At 42.7% G+C, this 15,179-nt stretch overlaps 1 protein-coding gene across 2 annotated transcripts in view; it reads left to right on the forward strand.

Moving 5' to 3' along the window:
• LZTS2 (leucine zipper tumor suppressor 2) overlaps positions 1–15,179 on the forward strand; it is a 231,134-nt gene that overhangs the window by 190,100 nt on the left and 25,855 nt on the right. The gene's annotated exons all lie outside the window — the stretch shown is intronic.

Consider the following 15,179-nt stretch of genomic DNA (forward strand, 5'->3'; position numbering starts at 1 on the left):
AACAAAAGCAAACATACAAAACCGCAATATTCAATATTGAACCTATCCAAAGTACATAATTATATAGAGGTCCTTACTTGCTATTAAGTTATACAAATTATATATCGGGAGGATACGGTTTATCATCATTTTAAGTGGTTTTATATATGTTTGATTTTGTTGATCTAATAAATAATGTTATACATTTATACAAGAGGCGGTGCTAATGAGCCATTCTTTTCTCTGTTCTAAATAATTGTGCTGTCTAATTATGTGCAGATAGCCACTTAGCATTGTCTGAATTAAATTGATCTTGCTGAATGTCGAGCTCAATGAGAATCATTCCAGAATGTTAAATTACCTGCATGGTCTCTGCAGCACACCAGGCTATTGCGTGGTAAAACAACAAAATAAAAATAAAAACAAATTACTGTATATTAGGCTGGTTTCACAGTGGGACGTTAAAGTCCCACGTTACAGCAGCCAGTAACGCAGCCTAACTCACAGCACTGTAAAATCAATGGGCTGTTCACAGTGCACACGTTACGTTACATTGTAACGCAGCACGTTTAAACAAAGTGCTGCATGCTGTACGTTATACTAGGCTAAGCCATGTTAGACTGTTTGCACATGCTCAGTAATGTTGGAGGAGGAGGTCTCCCCTCCTCCTCGGCCAGCCACATGGCTAATTAATATTCACTGCACTGGGGTGACTCATGGTGGGACTGTAGTGTTGTCCGGATCATGAACGAATCGTTCATTTGATCCGGATCTTTTTTGTGAGTCGAATCATCCGGATCATCACAATGAAAGATTCGGTTCACAGTGGATGTCTGTCTGGAAGAAACAGGAACATACAGAATGTACAGTGCAGGGAAAGTCCTGTCCTGCTAGTCATTTCACCCAGTGTGCTTCCCTAGTAAAATGATTCAAATTATTTGGTTCAAAGATCCGGATCTTTTCAATGATCCGAATCCTTAAAAAGATCCGGACTTTCTATCACTAACCTGGAGCGGCTGCTTTGAGAGCTGCATAACGCAGCTCAATCTGACGTCCAACTTCAACACCACCATGCGTTGCGTTAGGGGCACGTTATGCGACCATAACGTCCCCTAAAACGCAACGTCTTGGTGGGAAAGTAGCCTAAAGGGAAAAAAAAGTAATGTATACATGCCTTGGACTTCCTCCAGCCCCCTTCAGGCCAATTGCTCCCCCAACATTTCCCCAGGCTGCTTTGGTCCCCCGCTGGAGGGCCCGGTACATCTCAAAAGTTGTGCTTAGCTGCGCATACTAATAATTTACCACCTGTGAATGTATACCTACCCTCCATCAGAGTACCTGATCTGCATACTCTTTCTGAGTGGGTAACCACAAGGAAATAACTGTCATCCTCCATATCCCCCTGACCTCATGGTCACTCCTAAATGTTTGTTACATTACATTGGAAGTATTTAAACACTTCAGGAAAGTCTTTGTTCAAAGGAAAAAACAGTCCTCCTTTACCAAAATCACTGAAATGGGAGCTGTCTGTGTTGTCCCATCACAACTTTACTGGTATGTCTGGTATGTGAAGTAGTCTGATTGGCTGCTATGGGGTAACATTGATAGGTCATGTTTCAGAACCCATAATCCTTGAGGCATTCAGAAGATCCTGCTACCAATGGTAAATGTATACTGTACAGTTGGTAAATCTTTCTTTTTGAATCAGTATAGCTTTGTTTTGGAATGTTTGCAATAAAGAAATTCAGTAATTGACAGGTATATAAAAATATTGGTTATTTGTAACTAGTGTTGGTGAACTCTAGTGTCTTCTCTTTGTCTTAGTAAGCCCGCTGATCTGAATGTAGTCCCAGAACTGGCTATACACTATGCAATCTTGTACAATCATTTTCTTGCAGAGGGAGAACTTGCCTGAATTATTTGCTCAGTCTGTTTGCTGGTCTATATAGATGTGACAATATTGTATGATGTGTGGCCCACCTTTACAACTAGTGTTTGATCACAAGCCATACAGCTCAGTCTGGTTTTTGTTTATTTGCAATCTGTGTCACAGCTATAAGAGTAAAAGGGCAAACTGGACTTGCATTGAACTTGTACGTAAAACACCCATCAGCAAATGTACTCTAGCCATCTACAGCTGCCCTGCATTTAATGTATATGTAACATGCATTTAGCCTGCAGTCAATCTGATGTTTAAAGTACTTCAAAGTGAAAATTCGCTGGACTGGACCCATAGCCTTTTACTAAATTGAACCAGAGATGAAGCACCCTCATGTATTTTACCATATATATCAGTAGGAACATTAGAGAAAACTCCTACCCTGTTCTCAGTTTCATCCTTCACTGCTCAGCCTGCTTGTTAACAGCCCTGATAAAATTCCCGACTGAGCATTAACCCTGGCTTTGCTCAGAAATCCATTATAACTCAGTCTGTCTTCTCTGTCTTTTCAAGCCCGCCCCCTTCTGGCTCTGCTTTCCTGTTTTTGTATACTCACAGCATCACAGAGAGCTGTGATGAGATGGGAGGAGCTGCTAATTAAGGGTATATTGAAAAACGTTTTTTTTAAATCGATATTTGTTAGTCATAAGCGGTTTTTAGAAATGGTGGTTTCATTTTGCACATTGCCCACTAAATAATAGGCTTTTCTGATGGACTGTGTTTTGCATGGAGTTTTAGTAAAAAGAAAACCCACAAAAAACAGCACACCAGAGTGGCGAAAATACTAGGTATAGTATTTCTTTTGTAAAATCTATCGGGGGTTACGTTTATTTTGGGCCAAAGCGTTCATCTCTGGTTTCCTTAAAACTCTAAAAAAAAAATTCCCTGTTATCTCTGCTGCCTGTGTGCCCACCTGATCTCACTGGGAGCTGTTTAAACTTTGCCCTATTAGATCTACTCATGACATTTTCTATTAAGTCTTTCTATTGTCACAGCTAGGAATGTAAAGGACTCCTGTGAGTTTTATTTCAATACAGAACTTGGGTGTAGCATGTTGTGTAGTCTGCTGCTATGAAGGACTGAGTACTTGTGGAGCATGTTGATATGAAACTGGGAATATTATCTTGACTCCTCCTCTTATCATCCACAAATGGCAGAGATAATGACCTGCAGAAAGAGGTGAAAGCATGAGGAAAGAAAAAGCCAGCACAGACTGTAAATGACTGATACCCTAAATGATCATTGGTGATGGTTTCAGGTGACGGTTTTAGGAATGCGCAGCCTTTTCTGTTCTATGGAAAGCAGAAGAGGGTATGAGAAGTGGAGGATGAATGGACCCACTTCCTGCAAATAGGATGTTTATAAACATTCTATTAGTGCAAATAGGAGATCTATATTAATGTCTAATCTGCCAAAGTGCACATGCATGCACATGCCTGTGCATTTATCTCCTTCAGCCTATGCAATGAAGGAATTAAGTGGTTAATACATTATTGGTGAATATGAGAACCCTATGTACACTTGCCTCCACCTCCGCCATTCCTTGGGACTGGAAAGAGTTCAGCAAAACGTTGACGTTCCATTACAAGCAATTGCCTGCATTGCTCGTCAACCATCCGTACAATATGAGATGGTTAACACCTCTTTTTAATATGTTAGTGTTTTACGGTGTGGTCCACTGTTCAGATGATTTTTCTGATCGTCAGGCTGTCACAGTGCAGACCCCTGTCTGTCAGCAGTCGCAGGTGGTCTCTGCCTTTGGTGATTAACCTTTACAAAACTGGAGACATTCTACAGGGGGCCCAAAAATGGGGGTGCATGCTTTAATGAAGGGGCGCAGAAAGCTGGGAGTGATTTGGGGGTCCTGGGTTTCAAGCTGGGACACCATAAATTTGGGACATACCATATACAGGATCTTCTCAAAAAATTAGCATATTGTGATAAAGTTCATTATTTTCTGTAATGTACTGATAAACATTAGACTTTCATATATTTTACATTCAAATACACACAACTGAAGTAGTTCAAGCCTTTTATTGTTTTAATATTGATGATTTTGGCATACAGCTCAGGAAAACCCCAAATTCCTATCTCAAAAAATTAGCATATTTCATCCGACCAATAAAAGAAAAGTGTTTTTAAAACAAAAAAAGTCAACCTTCAAATAATTATGTTCAGTTATGCACTCAATACTTGGTCAGGAATCCTTTTGCAGAAATGACTGCTTCAATGCGGCGTGGCATGGAGGCAATCAGCCTGTGGCACTGATCAGGTGTTATGGAGGCCCAGGATGCTTCGATAGCGGCCTTAAGCTCATCCAGAGTGTTGGGTCTTGCGTCTCTCAACTTTCTCTTCACAATATCCCACAGATTCTCTATGGGCTTCAGGTCAGGAGAGTTGGCAGGCCATTTGAGCACAGTAATACCATCGTCAGTAAACCATTTACCAGTGGTTTTGGCACTGTGAGCAGGTGCCAGGTCGTGCTGAAAAATGAAATCTTCATCTCCATAAAGCTTTTCAGCAGATGGAAGCATGAAGTGCTCCAAAATCTCCTGATAGTTAGCTGCATTGACCCTGCCCTTGATAAAACACAGTGGACCAACACCAGCAGCTGACATGGCACCCCAGACCATCACTGACTGTGGGTACTTAACACTGGACTTCAGGCATTTTGGCATTTCCCTCTCCCCAGTCTTCCTCCAGACTCTGGCACTTTGATTTCCGAATGACATGTAAAAGTTTCTTTCATCTGAAAAAAGGACCACTGAGCAACAGTCCAGTGCTGCTTCTCTGTAGCCCAGGTCAGGCGCTTCTGCCACTGTTTCTGGTTCAAAAGTGGGTTCATGCTTCCATCTGCTGAAAAGCTTTATGGAGATGAAGATTTCATTTTTCAGCACGACCTGACACCGGCTCACAGTGCCAAAACCACTGGTAAATGGTTTACTGACCATGGTATTACTGTGCTCTATTGGCCTGCCAACTCTCCTGACCTGAACCCCACAGAGAATCTGTGGGATATTGTGAAGAGAAAGTTGAGAGGCGCAAGACCCAACATTTTGGATGAGCTTAAGGCCGCTATCGAAGCATTCTGGGCCTCCATAACACCTGATCAGTGCCACAGGCTGATTGCCTCCATGCCACGCCACATTTAGGCAGTCATTTCTGCAAAAGGATTCCCGACCAAGTATTGAGTGCATAACTGAACATAATTATTTGAAGGTTGACTTTTTTTGTTTTAAAAACACTTTTTTCTTTTATTGGTCGGATGAAATATGCTAATTTTTTGAGATAGGAATTTTGGGTTTTCCTGAGCTGTATGCCAAAATCATCAATATTAAAACAATAAAAGGCTTGAACTACTTCAGTTGTGTGTATTTGAATCTAAAATATATGAAAGTCTAATGTTTATCAGTACATTACAAAAAATAATGAACTTTATCACAATATGCTAATTTTTTGAGAAGATCCTGTATACTCAAGTATAAGTCTAGAACATTAGTTCTGACTCACTAAATAAAAGTATAGGGGTAAACTTATACACGAGTCACGGGCAACATATTAATGTGTGTACTATTAGCGACATTCCCATTTGCAGCGATTTACCCAGTGGTAAGTAATACAATACAGTAACATTTCTATAGCGCTTTTCTCCCATAGGACTCAAAGCGCTTAGGCTCTCTCAGATTCAGTAATTGGTAGGAGGATGAAGTATTCACACAACAAAAGTTATATTTCTGCAAATGCCAAACTGAACAGGTGGGTTTTTAGTCTGGATTTAAACACAACAAAACGTAGGGGCAGCATGACAGAAGGCTCTAGGACCAAAAGTTTCCAAGTGGACTCTGGGTATGACTAGATTATTAGAACCTATGGATCTGAGAATGCGGGGATTGCTACGCAGCTGCAACATTTCTTTCATGTATCCAGGGCCCAGATTATTCAGTGATTTAAATGTCAGTAGGCCGATCTTGAATAGGACCTTCCATTCTATAGGTAGTCAGTGAAGGGAGTGCAGGACTGGCGTTATGTGGCAGTGACGGGGTTGGTTGGTTAGCAGTCTGGCAGCAGTATTCTGTATCAGCTGTAGGAGGTACAAGTCCTTTTTTGGAAGGCCAGTGTAGAGCATTGCAATAGTCCAGTCGGGATGTAATGAAGGCATGAACTAAAGTTGGTAGATCTTCTAGGGGGAGGAGGTGCTTGATTTTTGCAATGTTCTTCAGGTGAAAATAGGATGATTTCACCACAGCAGAGATGTGAGTTCTGAAGTTTAAACCCCCATCAATTAGAACTCCCAGGCTACTCACATGATCAGAGCTGTGTAGATCCGTGCCTCCTATTCCCAGTGGTGAAGACTGCAAGTTACGTTGTTTTGTTGTCATGTGCTGCCCTCCGATCAGAAGGACTTCAGTTTTGCCTGCATTTAGTTTCAGCCAGTTGTCACTCATCCATTGCTGTAGTTCACGTAAGCAGGCATGTATAGTTGGGTCTGTCACACCAGGCTTGTGTCACACACAACAATTAACAATGGAATGGGAGAAAATACTGGGCTGCAGGAAAGGGAGTGAATAATTGTTGCACATGGGAGCCTGGAGGAATTATTGGCTGCACTTTAGGACAAGAGGGGTTAATGGCTGCAAAATTGTATGCAGTGCAGTCAATAACCCCGCTTGGTCCTCAAGTGCAGCTGTTAATTCTTCCTGGTCCACAAGTGCAGCCATTAACTTTGCTTGGTAGACTTATACTTGAGTCAATAAAAAATTCCAGCATGAGAGGGTCAAATATTGGAATCGACTTGTACACGAGGTCGACTTTTGAGTATATACGGTACATGTAAAAGCAGTCGTTTACTAAAGTATGGGATGCACAGGGAAGATTTCTCACACAAATGGGGGCACTGGCACTTAGCCAAACTAAATATATCCCATGTGGCACTGCCCACTATTAGCCACAACTATGTTTTGAGCATCCAGCTATGATGTCAACCAGCAAAAAGACATTTCTAGGGAGATCATTGTTTCTTTTCATTACTAAATTCTAAATGCTGCAAGAAAATCTCTGTAATGCTGTAACAATAGTAGACGTTCCCAGACTGATTCTGATGTCTTGGGAGAATTCAGTCAGAGGTTTGTTTTGCCCCGAGTCCATCAGCCAGTGATATCTGACCTTGGCACAGAGCTGTAAGCAGGGAATGATGCTTGTGCACATAGCAGGTGTCTGCTATCAGGGGTGTAGTGTGCTATTTCTCAGTTCACTAGCACCAGCAGCACAGGCTTTCATTAGCACAAGGCAAGGCTCGGTGGTGTCTAGTGTTTCCACAAATGTGAGCTAGTCACGCAAGGCCTTCTTAAACTCCTGGCAACAGGCAGGAGAGAAACAAATGAAAGAGAGGTAAAGAAATCTCTATTCAAAGCTGAAGTGAGGTCAGAAGAAGCAAGGAATCCACAGACTTGAAAGGGAAGCAGGCGGAGGGGGGATTAGTACCAGAGTGAGATGAACACGGTGGACATCAGCAGAATGTTTATGGAGAAGGTTAAGAGCTGTAGAGATGATTCAGCCTTTTAGAAGTGATAGAATGTGATTGAAATACTGTGCAAACAAAGTCCCTTAAAGCTGGTTGTAAAGCGCTGGCCAGATGGTTTATGGAAGCAGCACACACTGCCTCTTTCTCATCACACAAATCCAGATTGCTTCAGAGGACCTGATGCTTTGTAGGTACCATGCATCACATATGGTGGAGCTGCCCTATGGGGGTCTTCTTTGGCAAAGACGATAAAGAATCATGGCCAGCAACAGGGCTTTTCTGTGCAACTCCATTGCAAATACAGTACTTATTAGAATATTCCATGAAATTTGCCTTCTTAAAACAGAAGGAAATTTGCAATAACATTTGCAACACAACTGAATATGCAAATTATCTTTTCGCCCCTGTAAGCCAGACAAGCATCCAGAACCGCTTTTAAGGAGGCAAATTTCACCAAGCATTGCTTATTAGTAGGAGGGCTTTTCGGTCTCTTCTATCCCCCTATACATTCCTAGTGGTAGTGGTTTGGGTCACCCTGAGCTGCTTGGTTACTCTGTTGTTTTAGAATATTCCAAATTCAAAGTAGTAGGCAGCATAGTCCAGAGCGCCATCTGCTGTCTGTTAGTTGTAGATTCAAAATATTGCCTGTTACATTTGTCACTTTTACTGGCCTGTTAAGCCTTGTTAAAGGGATACTGTAGGGGGTCGGGGGAAAATGAGTTGAACTTACCCGGGGATTCTAATGGTCACCCGCAGACATCCTGTGTTGGCGCAGCCACTCACCGATGCTCCGGCCCCGCCTCCAGTTCACTTCTGGAATTTCTGACTTTAAAGTCAGAAAACCACTGCGCCTGCATTGCCATGTCCTCACTCCCGCTGATGTCACCAGGAGTGTACTGCGCAGACACAGACCATACTGGGCCTGCGCTGTGCGCTCTTGGTGACATCAGCGGGATCGAGGACACGGCAATGCAGGCGCAGTGGTTTTCAGACTTTAAAGTCTGAAATTCCAGAAGTGAACCGGAGGCGGGGCCGGAGCATCGGTGAGTGGCTGCGCCAACACAGGATGTCAACGGGGGACCGTTAGAAGCCCCGGGTAAGTTCAACTCATTTTCCCCTGACCCCCCCCCCCCTCCTACAGTATCCCTTTAAGGTAAAGATTTTCATATAGAGTTGCTTTATTAGGCTTTTATTTCTGTAAAAAAAAAAAGTTTTTGCTAAATAAAAAAGAAAAAGCAGAGTTTGATCAACTAATAGGCATCGTGCTATGCTGAAAAAATGTTAAAACTGTTCTCGTCTGTGGTCATTACAAGGTAAGCCCACCATCACAACTTCATCATCACCGCTGCTTCTTATGGTGCCCACAAATGATGCAAACATTTTTTTTGTACAATCTTACCACTTCTATGTAACATGAGGGAGTATCTAAAATATCCACTCAAAGTACAATAGAGTATAATTCATCCCGCGCAGGTGGGGATTGCTTGATGCCGGATATGTGTGCTTGCTGGCTGCTTGAGAAGTCAAGCAACCAGCGTTAAAATGAACACTAACCTCCCCACGGATTAACTGCACAGCGGTGTGCAGCAGGCTTACACATTCTGCAGGCGCCGTCCTTTTCACTTCTGTAGCTCCGAGTCCCAGTTGCTTTGCACCGTTCTCCATGCATATCTGCAAGATGTGAAAAGGACGGCACCTGAAGGATGTGTTAGTAGTTTCTGCTGCACACTGCTGCGTAAAGTTAATTAGGAACCTAATTATTAATTAGCTAGGATTGTGTCTCGCTATGCATGCCGGTTAGTTGAGACTTTCAGATGCCTGGGTTCCGGTTAATTGGGATTCTACTATATATTCACTCAGCTTACCCTTCTGCATAGATTTGATAAGAATGTACAAACAATGCTGCATTATTAGTAGTGTGCTCCCCCAGACAGTCTAGGCCCTAGCACATTCCTCTTGGCATGCTGCACCTCCACTAGTATGTTACCTTTAGTGGGCACCTTCAGTTTTTCATTTGTCAGAATGAGGCTGTGGTGAGGCTCTTGCAGATATACTTTATACTGGGTTTGGACTGGGCAATTCTGGACTGGATTTAACAAATGATGGCACGTGTAGTTACCATAGTGAGGAGCTTTATTTTTACAAGTTTAGGGTGGCCTGGAATGTATTAAAGGATCTGTTTACCTACAGTATTTTTGTGCTATATCATCATATCATATTGCTTCAGGATCAATGTTGGAATTGGATTACAAGTAACTTGGTTTGAGAGAGCTTTGCAAAATGGGCAGAAGTTTTTAGGAACTTTTGACTTGATCCTTTATTGATTTTTCTCACATACAGAGACCTGAAAAGCACTGGATGCTTATTGTTTAGAAGCAGCAATAAAGTAATCTGTACACTGTATACAGGGGTGATCTTGCGGTTGCCAGTGCCAGCTTCCTCTGCCTTTTTTGCCTGCCAAAGTCCCTAATACTGGCTTCTTAAGTATTTTGTTTCTATGGCTAGCATGAATTATGTATCTGTGACCAGCTCTCCGCATGTGTTGTCTAGGCGCAGACAGGAAGGAAGTGGAATGGAGAGTATATTTTGCTGCCTGATAAGCAGATGACAGAACACAGATGTGGGATGTAGGTCACAAATGCTGCTACAACAAAACATTTGTTAAGTGCTTTTCTCATATAGGACCCAAAGCGCATAGGCTTGTCTCAAATCAATACATAGTTGCGGTTTGTGATGTGTTACAAGGGAAACCGTTATGTAATCGTAAATGCCATATTAAACAGGTGGCTTTTCAGTTTTTAATTTAAACACCTCCAGGGTTAGCGCTGTCTTCATTGGGTGTGACAAGGCATTCCAAAGCATAGGGGCAGCATGACAGAAGGAACTGGCTCCAAAAGGTTTTGTGTTGGACTTTGAGGGTGGGCAAGTTTTTAGGTCCTGTTGATCTGATGTTCTGGGAGGCGAGACACAGTTGCAGCAAGTCCTTCAGGTATCCAAGGCCTATAGCTGTAGAGATCGGGGTGTTGGGCCAATGTTGAAGATGATTCCCCATTTTAGTCAGTGCCGTGAACCAAGATTCTGTGTTATGTGGCAATAGCTGGGTTGTTTGTTATTTTAGAGCCTTGCAGCAGCATTCTGTACTAGCTGTGCAGGTCTTTACCTGGAAGGCCTGCAGTGAGGGCCTTGCAACAGTACAGCCGCGATGTGATAAAGGCATGCCAGTGCAAGGGAGTATTGGGGCATAAGAAGGGGCATAGGAAAGAGCAGAGGGAGCTGGCAGCAGCCACAGGACCGCTATATAGTGGTACATACTGTGACTACAGCTAATGGGAGTATATTTGTAAGCTAAGGACAAAAGAGTATAATTAGAAATGGATTGTTCTGACATTATTGCTCAGAGAGCAGCCACAGTTTGGTTTAGCATTTTTATTTTTTAAATCCACTCATAGGGCCCTTTTCCACTGCAGGAAATTGCGATGCTGAATTGCAAAATCACAAACCGCTAGTGATTTTTAATTGTTAGGATTGCTACTTTAACCTAGGAATCGCGGCAGGTATTTTCCACTACTGTGATTAAATTTTTTTCCAAAGCGCAATCACTTTCTGGAGCGATTATGCAATGCAAATGAATTGCATATGTAAAATCACAATCGCTTAACTAAATAAATGAAAAATCGCAATCGCTGGTGTTTGTGCTTAGCGATTGCTAGTGGAAAAGGGCCCATACTTTAAGTGGACCTAAGTTCTTGCTGTGGACCTACTGTATGTTCTTGCTGTGGACCTACTGAATGTTCTTGCTGTGGACCTACTGTAAGTTCTTGCTGTGGACCTACTGTAAGTTCTTGCTGTGGACCTACTGTAAGTTCTTGCTGTGGACCTACTGTATGTTCTTGCTGTGGACCTACTGTATGTTCTTGCTGTGGACCTACTGTAAGTTCTTGCTGTGGACCTACTGTAAGTTCTTGCTGTGGACCTACTGTAAGTTCTTGCTGTGGACCTACTGTATGTTCTTGCTGTGGACCTACTTTATGTTCTTGCTGTGGACCTACTGTATGTTCTTGCTGTGGACCTACTGTATGTTCTTGCTGTGGGTGCTTCACTTGTCTGCAGACTCACAGCTAATACATAACTGATCTTTCAGCCATTCTCACTATGAATTGCAATGGCCCTGGCAGGGGTTCTAAGCATTTGCTACTTAATAGCAGACCAGTAATAGAAAATCCCTGGCCCAGGTTTGCCAGACACATGCAGTGGCCATACACATTTAGATTCCAATCAACGTGGCAAACAGATCTATCCCACTCTGATCGGAATCTGATAAGAGAGGTATCAAATCCCCCCATACACTCTACACAGATTTTCAATTATTGAACCGCAACATGGCACTGGTCAATACAGTGCAACCCTATGGGCCACTGATATACCGCCTTTCCCACACCTTGTCCGATCTACCAACATTTTCTGTCTGGTCTGATCATAATTTCGATTGAGTTTTGCTGTGAACTGATTGGAATGACTATCGATATGGCTGGTAGTGCTATAGATTTCTGGCAGATTGGATTACTCTGAAAATAAAAAGTATTAATAGCTGCGTGTTTGGCTTGCATTTGAAGGGAAGTCTTCTGGTAATGTGTGCACTAGAGTAGATAATACAAACATGCCCTCCACTGTATCTTTCACTCAGCAACACTCCATCAATCTTTCTGCTTCACTTACATTTCTGTTTCATTATTTCCATTTACTTTGGCACAGCTGGAGACTGTATAGTCCTGATATATTACTGGAAAACCGTTTTTTCCCTGTTTGGTTAAAGAGATACTGAGATGGTAGGCTGCAGTTCAGATTCTTGTGCATCTCCTGGTAGCTTTTAAAAAGTGATAGCTTTTTACTCTTTTCTTAGTGATTAGAGCTTAATGTGACACAGCATTCTGAACCAGCAGTGGGGTTGGAAGTATTTATCCATGTCAACAACTAAAATCTTCCTTCTTGCCAACTGCCTCATTTTTACATCCCTCTCAGCATGAAAGCCTCTTCCAGACCTGTTCCTACACCTGCACAGAATTTCACCAAGTTTGTGCCCTCCCCTTTGTAATTACAAACGGGGGGCAAGGGAGTTTACTCTCCATAATAATCTGCTGCCTGTCTCATCCGTCTTTTCTCCTGGTGCCCCCCTCTGATATCCCTCCATTGGCTGCCAATTACACAAAGCTTCCAGGTGAAATTCCTGGTCCTGTCATGTAAAGCTGACCGTAAGTAGTCCCCTCCTTACAATTCCTCACTTATCTCCAGGTACCATTCCACCTGGGATCTTAACTTCACCCATGAAATCCTCCTGTCCTCTACCCTGGTGACCTCCTCTCTCTCACTGGCATCCAGAACTTCTCACGAGTGTCCCTTCTCCTTTGAAACTCTCTTCCACAGCTTGTCCATCATTCGGTTAGTCACCAGGAAGGTGTTGACATCGGAAGGGGGGGGGGGGGGGGTAGTTATGTGTTGGTAAAGGGTTATCACAAGGGGAGTGGTTAATGATGGGCAATATAAAAGGTGGTTTATTCAATTCAATTATATCATATATTCAATTATTATTCAGTACTCGTATACCGCTGACTTCTTTTTGCATCACTGTACAGAGTATATGGTCTTGTCATTAGCTGGGCCCCCAGAGGAGCTCAAAATCTAATCCTCACCATAGTACTATGTCCATTGTAGTCTAGGGATGATTATAGGGGGAATCAAGTGAACTTGTCTGAATGTTTTTGGTGTGTGGGAGGAAACCTAAATATGTCAAGGAACATACAAACTCCATGCAGATGGTGCCCTGGCTGGGTTTTGAACCAGTCAGCCAGTGCTGCAAGGCGAGAGTGCTATCCACTACGCGACCGTGCCTTCACCATACACCTAAAGTTTGAGAGTTATGGGGCTCTCAATCCCAATACTCTGTGCCATACCCACACTAACCAACACTTAAACAATTTAGACACCCAGTGTTTAAAAATAAACACCATAACTAATGCAAACACAGAGAAGAAGCACAAAATGATTTGCATTGCCCTTAATGTTTTTGATTCCCAAGTTTTATTTTGGTGGCTAATGATACATTTGGAATTTTCACATAACTTGAAATGTTTCCTGAGTCAAAAATGTTTCCTTGAGTTATTTTAGATTAGAGCAGAAACATTCTTCTAGATAAATGTTGTTCTAAGATAAACACAGCATAGAACATTTCGCTGGTGTCCCTCCAAAGCAACTGGAACAGGATCTGTTACACTGCTGTCCTGTTCTAATATACACTCGTTGGTTCGCAACTTTAAAACAAATTAGAAGACAATAATTTCAGTACTTTGATCTGTGTTCTGGAAAGTGCATAAAACCTCAGCGATCCAGTGGAATGTGGGGAGAGGCAGTGTCCAAGCATGTGAAGTCAAGCTCAAACTTCAACAAGCATTTCTTTTCCACAATCTGCTTAAAGGTGGTGCTGTAAATCAATCTCCGTTTACACACCGTTATGTTGATTTGTGAACCTTAGAGAAAATAGGACTGGATTTTATTTTTTCTTAATTTTGCTTTTGGTGGCAAAAGCTTGTAGGTATTTTTCAAACAGAAGATATTGTTACTTTGGGCCAAAGTCCGGTAGACTAGCTATATAGGAAATGAGGAGTTGTAAGATAGATTCTTCATTGTTATGCCAGACTGTGGTTCCACTTTAAGGGCTCATTTTCAGTAGGGTCGATCCATAGTGTTTCCTAACATGCAGGTTCAGACGGAGAACTACAACCTATTGAAATCAATAGTACACTTACCGTATTTTTTGGATCATAAGATGCCCCAGACCATAAGATGCACTTAGGTTTAAAGGACAAACTTGGTGTGTCCATGGTGCAGGGGCGTCTTGTGGAGCTTCTACCCCCATGCTGTCTCTAAGCTACATTGCCCAGCTACACTAACCCCTGCTGCCCCACCAGCTACACTAACCCCTTTTTCCCTACCAGCTACACTAACAACTGCAGCGGAATCCCTCCCTTGATCCAGCCAGCCTGCTCCAAGTCCTCTCCTCCGTCTCCAGCCTGTTCTGACAGATCCTGCTACTCTACACTGCTCCTCTGAGGCTTCCATTCTTCCTGGTTACTGGTACATTCCAAGTCCTCAAGCCGCTGTAATGACAAATCCTGCTGCTCTACAGCTCCGATGGGCTCAGTTTTTCTTGGTTTACTGGCACCCTCTCACTGCATGACCTGACGTGTCGCATGCGCCGGGGTACCTGGGAGAACAGTGGACTCAGAGCTGTAGAGGAGCAGGATTTGTCATTATGGCTGGAGACAGAGGAGAGGAGAACTTAAGATGTGACAGCTGGATAGGCAAGTGCTTCGGCTGCGCACTCTGCACTTGATTATGTGGGGCACCGGGCACACATTCAGACCGTTCAGACGCACTGCTTCTGATTGAGGCACTGCATAATAATAAATCTGGGCAATTGGTTAGTGAGTGGTTTTTACTCCGGTCTTTGAATGTTATGCATATTATGTCTGTTTTGGAGATGCTTATTTTGTTAACTGTAGCCAGATTTCTATAACGTCCTGTTGTGCCTTTTAGATGGTAATTGAGAAGAAATCTCTATCAGTGATGCAGACAGCATTAAATCTTTGACAAATGTTTTAACACCTTTTCCATCTTTCCAAACCAAGTATTGGCCAGACGTCCACTAAAAACTAACATGGCTGAATGAATGCTTTAAACGTGCCT

The sequence above is a fragment of the Hyperolius riggenbachi genome, chromosome 10 (genome assembly GCF_040937935.1).
Source record: "Hyperolius riggenbachi isolate aHypRig1 chromosome 10, aHypRig1.pri, whole genome shotgun sequence".
In the NCBI taxonomy this organism is placed as follows: Eukaryota; Metazoa; Chordata; class Amphibia; order Anura; family Hyperoliidae; genus Hyperolius; species Hyperolius riggenbachi.